The 10,802-nt window shown below is 35.8% G+C and overlaps 1 long non-coding RNA gene across 1 annotated transcript in view; it reads right to left on the bottom strand.

Moving 5' to 3' along the window:
• LOC133651447 (uncharacterized) overlaps positions 1–9,823 on the bottom strand; it is a 17,192-nt gene extending 7,369 nt beyond the window's left edge. Inside the window, exon 1 of the long non-coding RNA XR_009826412.1 lies at positions 9,700–9,823. This is a non-coding gene — a long non-coding RNA (uncharacterized LOC133651447). The remainder of the gene's footprint in view (positions 1–9,699) is intronic.
• Positions 9,824–10,802: the final 979 nt, after the last annotated feature.

The following is a 10,802-nucleotide window of genomic DNA, read 5'->3' as shown; positions in this document are numbered from 1 at the left end:
ACACATTCTCATATAGGCGCTTAAAACAAAAAGATATTATCACTACAAAGTAAACAATAATACAAAATAATATTATTTACTAATGCATTAATCCTATTAGTACACATTCTCATATAGGCGCTTAAAACAAAAATATATTATCACTACAAAGTAAACAACAATACAAAATATTATTTACTAATGCATTAATCCTATTAGTACACATTCTCATATAGGCGCTTAAAACAAAAATATATTATCAATACAAAGTAAACAATAATACAAAAGATATCACCACAAAGTAAGCAATAATACAAAATAATATTATTTACTAATGCATTAATCCTATTAGTACACATTCTCATATTGGCGCTTAAAACAAAAAGATATTATCACTACAAAGTAAACAATAATACAAAATAATATTATTTACTAATGCATTAATCCTATTAGTACACATTCTCGTATAGGCGCTTAAAACAAAAAGATATTATCACTACAATGTGAACAATAATACAAAAGATATTATCACCACAAAGTAAACAATAATACAAAATAATATTATTTACTAATGCATTAATCCTATTAGTACACATTCTCATATAGGCGCTTAAAACAAAAAGATATTATCACCACAAAGTAAACAATAATACAAAATAATATTATTTACTAATGCATTAATCCTATTAGTACACATTCTTGTATAGGCGCTTGAAACAAAAAGCTAAGAATGGAAAAAATATATATATAAAATACAAAAATGATCATAATTAGTGGTGTAATAAGCCGATATTGATATTTAATATCAGTCCAATATCATTAAAAAAAAACCCCGATAGAAGCAGTCCTGCAGCGTACAGTTGTGCTCATAAGTTGACATACCCTAGGAGAATTTATGATTTCTTGGCCATTCTTCAGAGAATATGAATGATAACACAACAACCTTTCTTCCACTTGAAGAAAAATGGGCTGCATGGTCGAGTGGCCAAAAAGGTCTCATTACTTTGTTCCAGAAGTTTTGAGGCTTGTCTCTGTGCTGTTCGGCGTAATGTAAGCGGGACACTTTGTGACATTTGCGCAAAAATGGCTTTCTCCCGTCGACTCGACCATGCAGCCCATTTTTCTTCAAGTGCCTCCTTACTGTGCGTCTTGAAACAGCCACACCACAATTTTTTCAGAGAGTCCTGTATTTCAGCTGAAGTTATTTGTGGATTTTTCTTTGCATCTGGCAGTTGTGGCTGAAATCTTTGCTGGTCTACCTAAATCCCTCATTTTCCACTTCTTAATCAGCGTTTGAACACTGCTGATTGGCATTCTCAATTCATTGGCTATCTTTTTATACCCCTTTCCTGTTTTATGCAGTTCAATGACCTTTTCTCGCAGATCCTTTTACAATTCTTTTGCCTTCCCCATGACTCAGAACCCAGAAACATGTGTGCAGCACTAGATGAAAGATGCAATGGTCTGTCAGAAGCCCGGAAACTCACTGACCTTTTTATACACACACATTAATTACAAACAAACAGGTCACAGGTGAGGATTGGAACCTTGACTAGCCACTCAAACCTGTTTGTGTCAACTTTTGTGCATTTTTATCAGATCAAAGTCACTGGGGTATGTACATTTTTGATCAGGGTCATTTGGGTACTTTCTTTTGTCATTTTGATTTAAAAAGAGTAAACACAGTTGTTTGCCAATAAATAGCTTCACACAACCATTAAGCATGAGCGGAAGAAAGGTTTTTGTGTTATCATTCATATTCTCTGAAGAATGGCCAAGAAATCATAAATTCTCCCAGGGTATGTCAACTTATGAGCACGACTGTACTTGTGATAAAATGGACGGCCAGTTAACGTCTAAATGTCCTCCAATAAACAGTGATTTACCAAATATAAACATGGTAGGCTACAGGCTACTGGTGTCACCTCGGGGTCGCATGGTATCGCGGGCATCGTTTTCCCAGGATGCAGATGGAACTCGGGGGGCAAAGTGCAGGTAAGACAATGATTTAATGACCATAAATCGGTCAAAAGCCAAAAATCCAGGAAAATGCAAGCCGATAGCACGGAAGGAAATGGCTAACAGGAAGACTTGGCATTGAATCAGGAATCAAAGAGTATACCCACGTCACTTGTTGCATAGTGCAAATAATATAAAACAGGAATAAATAGCTCTCTGATTAGTGCCCGGGAGCAGGTGAGCGTCCCGAACACCGATCAGTAGCAGGGGAAAATAATCAGCACCCATGGCAACTAAAATACACACCCATGGGTGCTGAAAACAGAACTAAGGGGGTCAAACTAAAATAAAACACGATCCGGGCGACGGATAATGACAACTAGGGAGCGTGCAGCTACACAACAGCTAAGCACACAAGCTCGACATACGCAATAAGTGTCCTTAATTGAACAATATTGCACCAAACAGAACATTTGTCAATATAAACAAATATCAAATAGTGTCATATTACTTATACATACAAAGCCCCTTAGGCAGAGGCGTATTAGAAAGTATCCAGTAACAAACGTGTCTGCATCACTCAATCAACTTTGTCATGTGTTTACTTAAATGATTGATTGTGATCAAAGGAATCAATAAAGTACTATCTATCTATTAGGTGTCACGAAAAAAACAACAATTTCCACTCCACTTCAACTTAAAGACAGCATAATTCCAGTGCAAAAGGGTTAATAATGAATAGGTTTGGTGTTTTTCATGCCTACCATTGTTCTCTTGATCAAACCTTTATTAAAGTTTCACATGACAAAATTAGGTTGTCAAGGTCAATGAATGAATGACAGGGAGCTTCGTATGAAATATTCCAAGCCCCTTCCTGCTATGTCACTGATAAGAAAGATAATGACAAATGACCCTAAACACTGTCCGCCATGACGCACAGCTGGTCTTGTAAGGAAATTTACTGGTTTCGAAATATGTTCAATTATAGTTAAATGTGCACACACACACACACACACACACACACACACACACACACACACACACACACACACACACACACACACACACACACACACACACACACACACACACACACACACACACACACACATAAAAATATATTTTGAATTAGTTTTAATACAAAACATGCATCAAATGAATTTAAAGTTTGATCAAAAAATAATAAAAAATGTTTCACATAAATAATAATAATATAATATATTTGATATCAGCTCAAAATTGGTATCGTATTGAAAGTCAAACAGTTGTATCGGGACACCCTTAAATATAATATACAAAACCCAAAACCAGTGAAATTGGCACGTTGTGTAAATGTTAAATAAAAACAAAATACAATGATTTGCAAATCCTTTTCAACTTATATTCAATTGAATAGACTGCAAAGACAAGATATTTAACGTTCGAACTGGAAAACGTTGTTATTTTTTTGCAAATATTAGCTCATTTGGAACTTGATGCCTGCAACATGTCTCAAAAAAGCTGGCACAAGGGGCAAAAACGACTGAGAAAGTCATCAAACACTTATTAGGAACATCCCACAGGTGGACAGGCTAATTGGGAACAGGTGGGTGCCATGATTGGGTATAAAAGCAGCTTCCATGAAATGCTCAGTCATTCACAAACAAGGATGGGGCGAGGGTCACCACTTTGTCAACAAATGCGTGAGCAAATTGTCCAACAGTTTAAGAACAACATTTCTCAACCAGCTATTGCAAGGAATTTAGGGATTTCACCATATACGGTCCGTAATATCATCAAAATGTTCAGAGAATCTGGAGAAATCACTGCACGTAAGCAGCTAAGCCCGTGACCTTCAATCCTTCAGGCGGGACTGCATCAAAAAGTGACATCAGTGTGTAAAGGATATCACCACACAAGCTCAGAAACTTAAAAAAACCACTGTCAGTAAATACAGTTGGTCGCTACATCTGTAAGTACAAGCTAAAACTCTACTATGCAAAGCGAAAGCCATTTATCAACAACACCCAGAAACGCTGACGGCTTCGCTGGGCCCGAGCTCATCTAAGATGGACTGATACAAAGTGGAAAAGTGTTCTGTGGTCTGACGAGTCCACATTTCAAATTGTTTTTGGAAACTGTGGACGTCGTATGCCTCCGGACCGAAGAGGAAAAGAACCATCCGGATTGTTATAGGCGCAAAGTTGACAAGCCAGCATCTGTGATGGTATGGGGGTGTATTAGTGCCCAAGACATGGGTAACTTACACATCTGTGAAGGCGCCATTAATGCTGAAAGGTACATACAGGTTTTGGAGCAACATATGTTGCCATCCAAGCAACGTTATCATGGACGCCCCTGCTTATTTCAGCAAGACGATGCCAAATCTGTTACAACAGCGTGGCTTCGTAGTAAAAGAATGCGGGTACTAGACTGGCCTGCCTGTAGTCCAGACCTGTCTCCCATTGAAAATGTGTGGCGCATTATTAAGCCTAAACTACCACAACTGACTGTTGAACAACTTAAGCTGTACATCAAGCAAGAATGGGAAAGAATTCCACCTGAGAAGCTTAAAAAATGTGTCTCCTCTGTTCCCAAACCATTACTGAGTGTTGTTAAAAGGAAAGGCCATGTAACACAGTGGTAAAAATGCCCTTGTGACAACTTTTTTGCAACGTGTTGCTGCCATTAAATTCTAAGTTAATGATTATTTGCAAGAAAAAATAAAGTTTCTCAGTTGGAACATTAAATATATTGTCTTTGCAGTCCATTCAATTGAATAAAATTTGAAAAGGATTTGCAAATCATTGTATTCTGTTTTTATTTACCATTTACACAACGTGCCAACTTCACTGGTTTTGTACAATATCATATTATAATAAATAACTATAATAAAATACAATAATGTACAAAGTATTACAAACAAAAGACAAATAAAATGCAAAGCACTGACAAGTAAAAAAATAAAAAATAAACATAAGTGTAATCTATTGAAGGACACATTTGTAGTGTCTCTGTCCGACCACATGGTGGCACTGCAGCAGGTTTTGCAAACGGTGGTGTGCACGCAGACAAGAACGAGGCAGTGGTTAACAAAGTGACAAAATAACGATACAGAACCCAATAAGTCTAAAGTAGATCGATATTCTGCTTATTTTTATGTTCCTCCATAGTCAGAATTAATTCCCTGTGCAAAAACATTAACATGTTTCATCATCTAACTAGCACTCAATCCTGAGACACTTGAATGCAACACCAAATTTTCATGTTGTGATTGTGTTAGCGTCAATGCATAAAACATGAATAAAACATCACTCAATTGTCATTCAGCTAAACAAACAAATATAAAAATACATACAATAATAAGTATCTGCTTTACCATCTAAAAATATGAATCAAAATACAAATAATTCACATAGGAAATGCAATTGTACTTTAATGTGGTAATATCTGCTGTTGCTAGGCAGAGCTCGCCCTATTAAAAGAGTTAGGATACACAAGCCACGCCCACTCGGAAGTATGCCCTTGAAATTCCTTTAAAAAATAGCACTATCGCATTATAAAGACAAAATGGAACGAAAAGTCATTTAACTTGAAAAAAAAAAAGGTTGGTTCAGGAGCATCCGGCTTGGATTGAAAGTGCACTTCTGGCTTATGTCCACTAGAGGGCCCCCTAGAACAAAAAGTAGATTGAATGGAATGCGAGGGGGCCTAATTATTTGGAAGATTTACGAGATTTGTGTTTGTATTCTCGGCCTCCATACATAAAGCTATCATGTAGCCCGTAAAGCATGTCCTTGAAAATAAAAGTATGCCCGCCAAATAAAGCAGGGTTGCGCAACAGTATGAGGGGAGGTTGAGATGGAAGATGTGAAGGAGGCCGCGGAGGTGTGATGTCAAACACTTACAAAAAAAATAAAAACGAAAAAAACGCATTAAAAAATAATTGAAAGATACTTTCCCCCTTGATAACTACACTTCATCAACTCCTGCACATGTGAGCGCCCTCTTGTGGTGACAAATATACCTGAACACGGTCAGCTGACCACAGGTAGAAAGAAACTATTTTGTTGTACACCTGAGATGTGTTGCATCATCACAACTTTGACAGTGATGTCACTTAATGTTCTTCCAGAAGGAGTTAGGTGAGATACTTTTGTCAAAAAGAGCTATTTGTGTTTTATTTCATGAGTGACATTTCAACATTATTTTATTTTATTTTTAATTTATTTTTACAAAGCAAGTGTGGTCATGGTCTGTATGTTATATTGTGTTCATAACCATTTATCAATAAAAACAAGCATGATGAACACATGAATTGAACACTTATAAAAACACTCGTACCCACGTAGTGCCACTATCATAAAGTGTAGCGTCACTTTCATAAAGTGTAGTGTCACTATCATAGAGTGTAGTGTCACTATCATAGAGTGTAGTGTCACTACCATGAAGTTTAAATGTGGCTATCATAAAGTGTAGTGTCACTATCATAGAGTGTAGTGCCACTATCATAAAGTGTAGTGTCACTTTCATAAAGGGTAGTGTCAATATCATAGAGTGTAGTGTCACTATCCTGAAGTTTAATGTGGCTATCATAAAGTGTAGTGTCACTATCATGAAGTTTAAATGTGGCTATCATAAAGTGTAGTGTCACTATCATAGAGTGTAGTGCCACTATCATGAAGTGTAGCGTCACTTTCATAGAGTGTAGTGTCACTATCATGAAGTTTAATGTGGCTATCATAAAGTGTAGTGTCACTATCATAGAGTGTAGTGTCACTATCATGAAGTTTAACGTGGCTATCATAAAGTGTAGTGTCACTATCAGAGTTTAGTGTCACTATCATGAAGTTTAATGTGGCTATCATGAAGTGTAGTGTCACTATCATAAAGTGTAGCGTCACTTTCATAGAGTGTAGTGTCACTATCATGAAGTTTAATGTGGCTATCATAAAGTGTAGTGTCACTTTCATAGAGTGTAGTGTCACTATCATGAAGTTTAATGTGGCTATCATAAAGTGTAGTGTCACTATCATAGAGTGTAGTGTCACTATCATGAAATTTAAATGTGGCTATCATAAAGTGTAGTGTCACTATCATAGAGTGTAGTGCCACTATCATAAAGTGTAGCGTCACTTTCATAGAGTGTAGTGTCACTATCATGAAGTTTAATGTGGCTATCATAAAGTGTAGTGTCACTATCATAGAGTGTAGTGTCACTATCATGAAGTTTAATGTGGCTATCATAAAGTGTAGTGTCACTATCAGAGTTTAGTGTCACTATCATGAAGTTTAATGTGGCTATCATGAAGTGTAGTGTCACTATCATAAAGTGTAGCGTCACTTTCATAGAGTGTAGTGTCACTATCATGAAGTTTAATGTGGCTATCATAAAGTGTAGTGTCACTTTCATAGAGTGTAGTGTCACTATCATGAAGTTTAATGTGGCTATCATAAAGTGTAGTGTCACTATCATAGTTTAGTGTCACTATCATGAAGTTTAATGTGGCTATCATGAAGTGTAGTGCCACTATCATAAAGTGTAGCGCCACTTTCATAAAGTGTAGTGTCATTATCATGAAGTTTAATGTGGATGTCATAAAGTGTAGTGTCACTATCATGAAGTTTGATGTGGCTATCATAAAGTGTAGTGTCACTATCATAAAGTGTGGTGCCACCGTCATAAAGTGTGGTGTTACTATCATTAAGTGTAATGTGACTATCATGAAGTTGAATGCGGCTATCATAAAGTGTAGTGTCACTATCAAAGTGTGGTGCCACCGTCATAAAGTGTGGTGTTACTATCATTAAGTGTAGTGTTGCTATCATAGAGTGTAGTGTCGCTGTCACGAAGTTTAATGTGGCTATCATAAAGTGTAGTGTCACTATTATAAAGTGTGATGTCACTGTCGAAGTGTGGTGTTACTATCATTAAGCGTAGTGTTGCTATCATAGAGTGTAATGTGACTATCATGAAGTTTAATGTGGCTATCATAAAGTGTAGTGTCACTATCATAGAGTGTAGTGTCAGTATCATGAAGTTTAATGTGGCTATCATAAAGTGTAGTGTCACTATCATAGAGTGTAGTGTCAGTATCATAAAGTTTAATGTGGCTATCATAAAGTGTAGTGTCACTATCATTAAGTGTAGTGTCATTATCATAAAGTGGGGTGTCAATATCATAAAGTGTGGTGTCATGTCATGAAGTCTAGTGTCACTATTATTAAGTCTAGTGTCACTATTATTAAGTGTAGTGTGACTATCATAAAGTGCTGTGTCAATATCATAAAGTGTAGTGTCACTATTATCAAGTGTGGTGTCACTATCATAAATTGTGGTGTCACTATCATTAGGTGCAGTGTGACTATCATAAAGTGTTGTGTCACTGTCATAAAGTGTACTGTCACTATCACAGTGGGGTGTCACTATCATAAAGTGTGGTGTCACTATCATTAAGTGTAGTGTCAACGTCATAAATTGTGGTGTCAATGTCCTAAAGTGTGGTGTCACTATCATTAAGTGTAGTGTCACTATTATAAAGTGAGGTGCCAATGTCATAAAGTGTTGTTTCACTGTCATAAAGTGTAGTGTCACTATTATAAAGTGTGGTGTCAACGTCATAAAGTGGGGTGTCACTATCATTAGGTGCAGTGTTACTATAATAAAGTGTTGTGTCACTGTCATAAAGTGTAGTGTCACTATTATAAAGTGTGGTGTCAACGTCATAAAGTGTGGTGTCACTATCATTAGGTGCAGTGTTACTATTATAAAGTGTGGTGTCAACATCATAAAGTGTTGTCTCACTGTCATAAAGTGTAGTGTCACTGGCTAAACTAAAGTAAAGTGTAGTGCCATTATAATAAAGTGTAGTTTCACTATTATAAAGTGTAGTGTCACTATTATAAAGTGTGGTGTCAACGTCATAAAGTGTGGTGTCACTATCATTAGGTGCAGTGTTACTATTATAAAGTGTGGTGTCAACGTCATAAAGTGTAGTGTCACTATTATAAAGTGTGGTGTCAACGTCATAAAGTGTGGTGTCACTATCATTAGGTGCAGTGTTACTATTATAAAGTGTGGTGTCAACATCATAAAGTGTTGTGTCACTGTCATAAAGTGTAGTGTCACTGGCTAAACTAAAGTAAAGTGTAGTGCCATTATCATAAAGTGTAGTTTCACTATCATAAAGTGTAGTGTCACTATTATAAAGTGCAGTCTCACTATTTAGGGCTACGTTCACACTGCAGGGTCAGATATTTAATTAAAATGTTTTATCAAAACAGATTTCTTTAGTGGCCGTTTACATTACAAACATTTTTTTATTTCTAACATGAATGCAACCTGTGAGGTAGCAATATGAGTAATTTAGCATGTACCTTACAGCCATGATAGTTAGCACGTACCTTATAGCCATGATAGTTAGCACGTACCTTACAGCCATGATAGTTAGCACGTACCTTATAGCCATGATAGTTAGCACGTACCTTATAGCCATGATAGTTAGCACGTACCTTATAGCCATGATAGTTAGCACGTACCTTACATCCATGATAGTTAGCACGTACCTTACACCCATGATAGTTAGCACGTACCTTATAGCCATGATAGTTAGCACGTACCTTATAGCTATGATAGTTAGCACGTACCTTATAGCCATGATAGTTAGCACGTACCTTATAGCCATGATAGTTAGCACGTACCTTATAGCCATGATAGTTAGCACGTACCTTATAGCCATGATAGTTAGCACGTACCTTATAGCCATGATAGTTAGCAAGTACCTTATAGCCATGATAGCCACGTGCAGCCTCCACTTCGGGACAGAAACAATCTTCAAATTTCCTCAATTGCTCCTGTTTTTCAAGAAAAGATGTCACTGCGGTAAAAAGTCACATTTAGAATTCGATTGCCAACAACTAAGCGGATGATGGTAGCTAGCTGCCGCCAGGCTAAAGCAGAATGACAGCCTAACAAAGCTGATAATCAAAGCTTGATTAGGTTCGATGTTGTCATTCCATGGAATGTGTTTCTATTTTCCAGACTATTCCACGCTAATAAAAATACGGGACAGGTTATTTTCAAAAGGGACAGGTTGGCAATCCCAGATGAGCCACATACAGCACATGTTACTGATTAGCATTAGCGATTTTACATGGCGATTTCAACATTTTTGGTAATGAAAACTACAACTAAGATGCACGTTACAATCAAACAGCTGGTGTGTAATAATAATAATAGATGTTATTTGTAAAAAGCACTTTATATTGAGTAACAAATCCCAAAGTGCTAGTGTATTAAAAAACAAATAAATAAATAAAATAAAATAAAATAAAATAAAATAAATAAATAAATACAAAAAAAGATAAAGAAATAAATACAAATAAAAACTAGTACAGCCAAATAGTATGGAGGCCCTAAAGGGACATGGGGGAATTAAAAAAAAAAAAATTTTTAGAATTTTTTTTTTTTTTTTAGACATGTATCTCAAGAAAAACTTGTTATAAAGTTATTAAAACATTTTTTAAAAATCTAATAATTGTTTAATTTTTTTTAGACATGTATCTCGTGCGCACGAGATACATGTCTAAAAAAAAATATATATATATATTTTTTATAACTTTATAAAAAGTTTCTCGTGCGCATGACAAACTTTCTGGTGCGCACGAGATACATGTCAAAAAAAAAAATATATATATATTTTTTAATTTTTTAAATAACTTTATAAAAAGTTTTTCTTGTGAGATACAAAAAAATTATATATATATATATTTTTTTAGACATGTATCTCGTGTGCACGAGATACATGTCTAAAAAAAAAATAAAAAATTATAATTTTTTTTTAGACATGTATCTTGTGCGCACGAGAAAGTTTCTCGTGTGCACG

This window comes from Entelurus aequoreus, linkage group LG06 (genome assembly GCF_033978785.1).
Source record: "Entelurus aequoreus isolate RoL-2023_Sb linkage group LG06, RoL_Eaeq_v1.1, whole genome shotgun sequence".
NCBI classification, from domain to species: domain Eukaryota; kingdom Metazoa; phylum Chordata; class Actinopteri; order Syngnathiformes; family Syngnathidae; genus Entelurus; species Entelurus aequoreus.
This window is presented reverse-complemented; position numbering and strand designations above follow the sequence as displayed.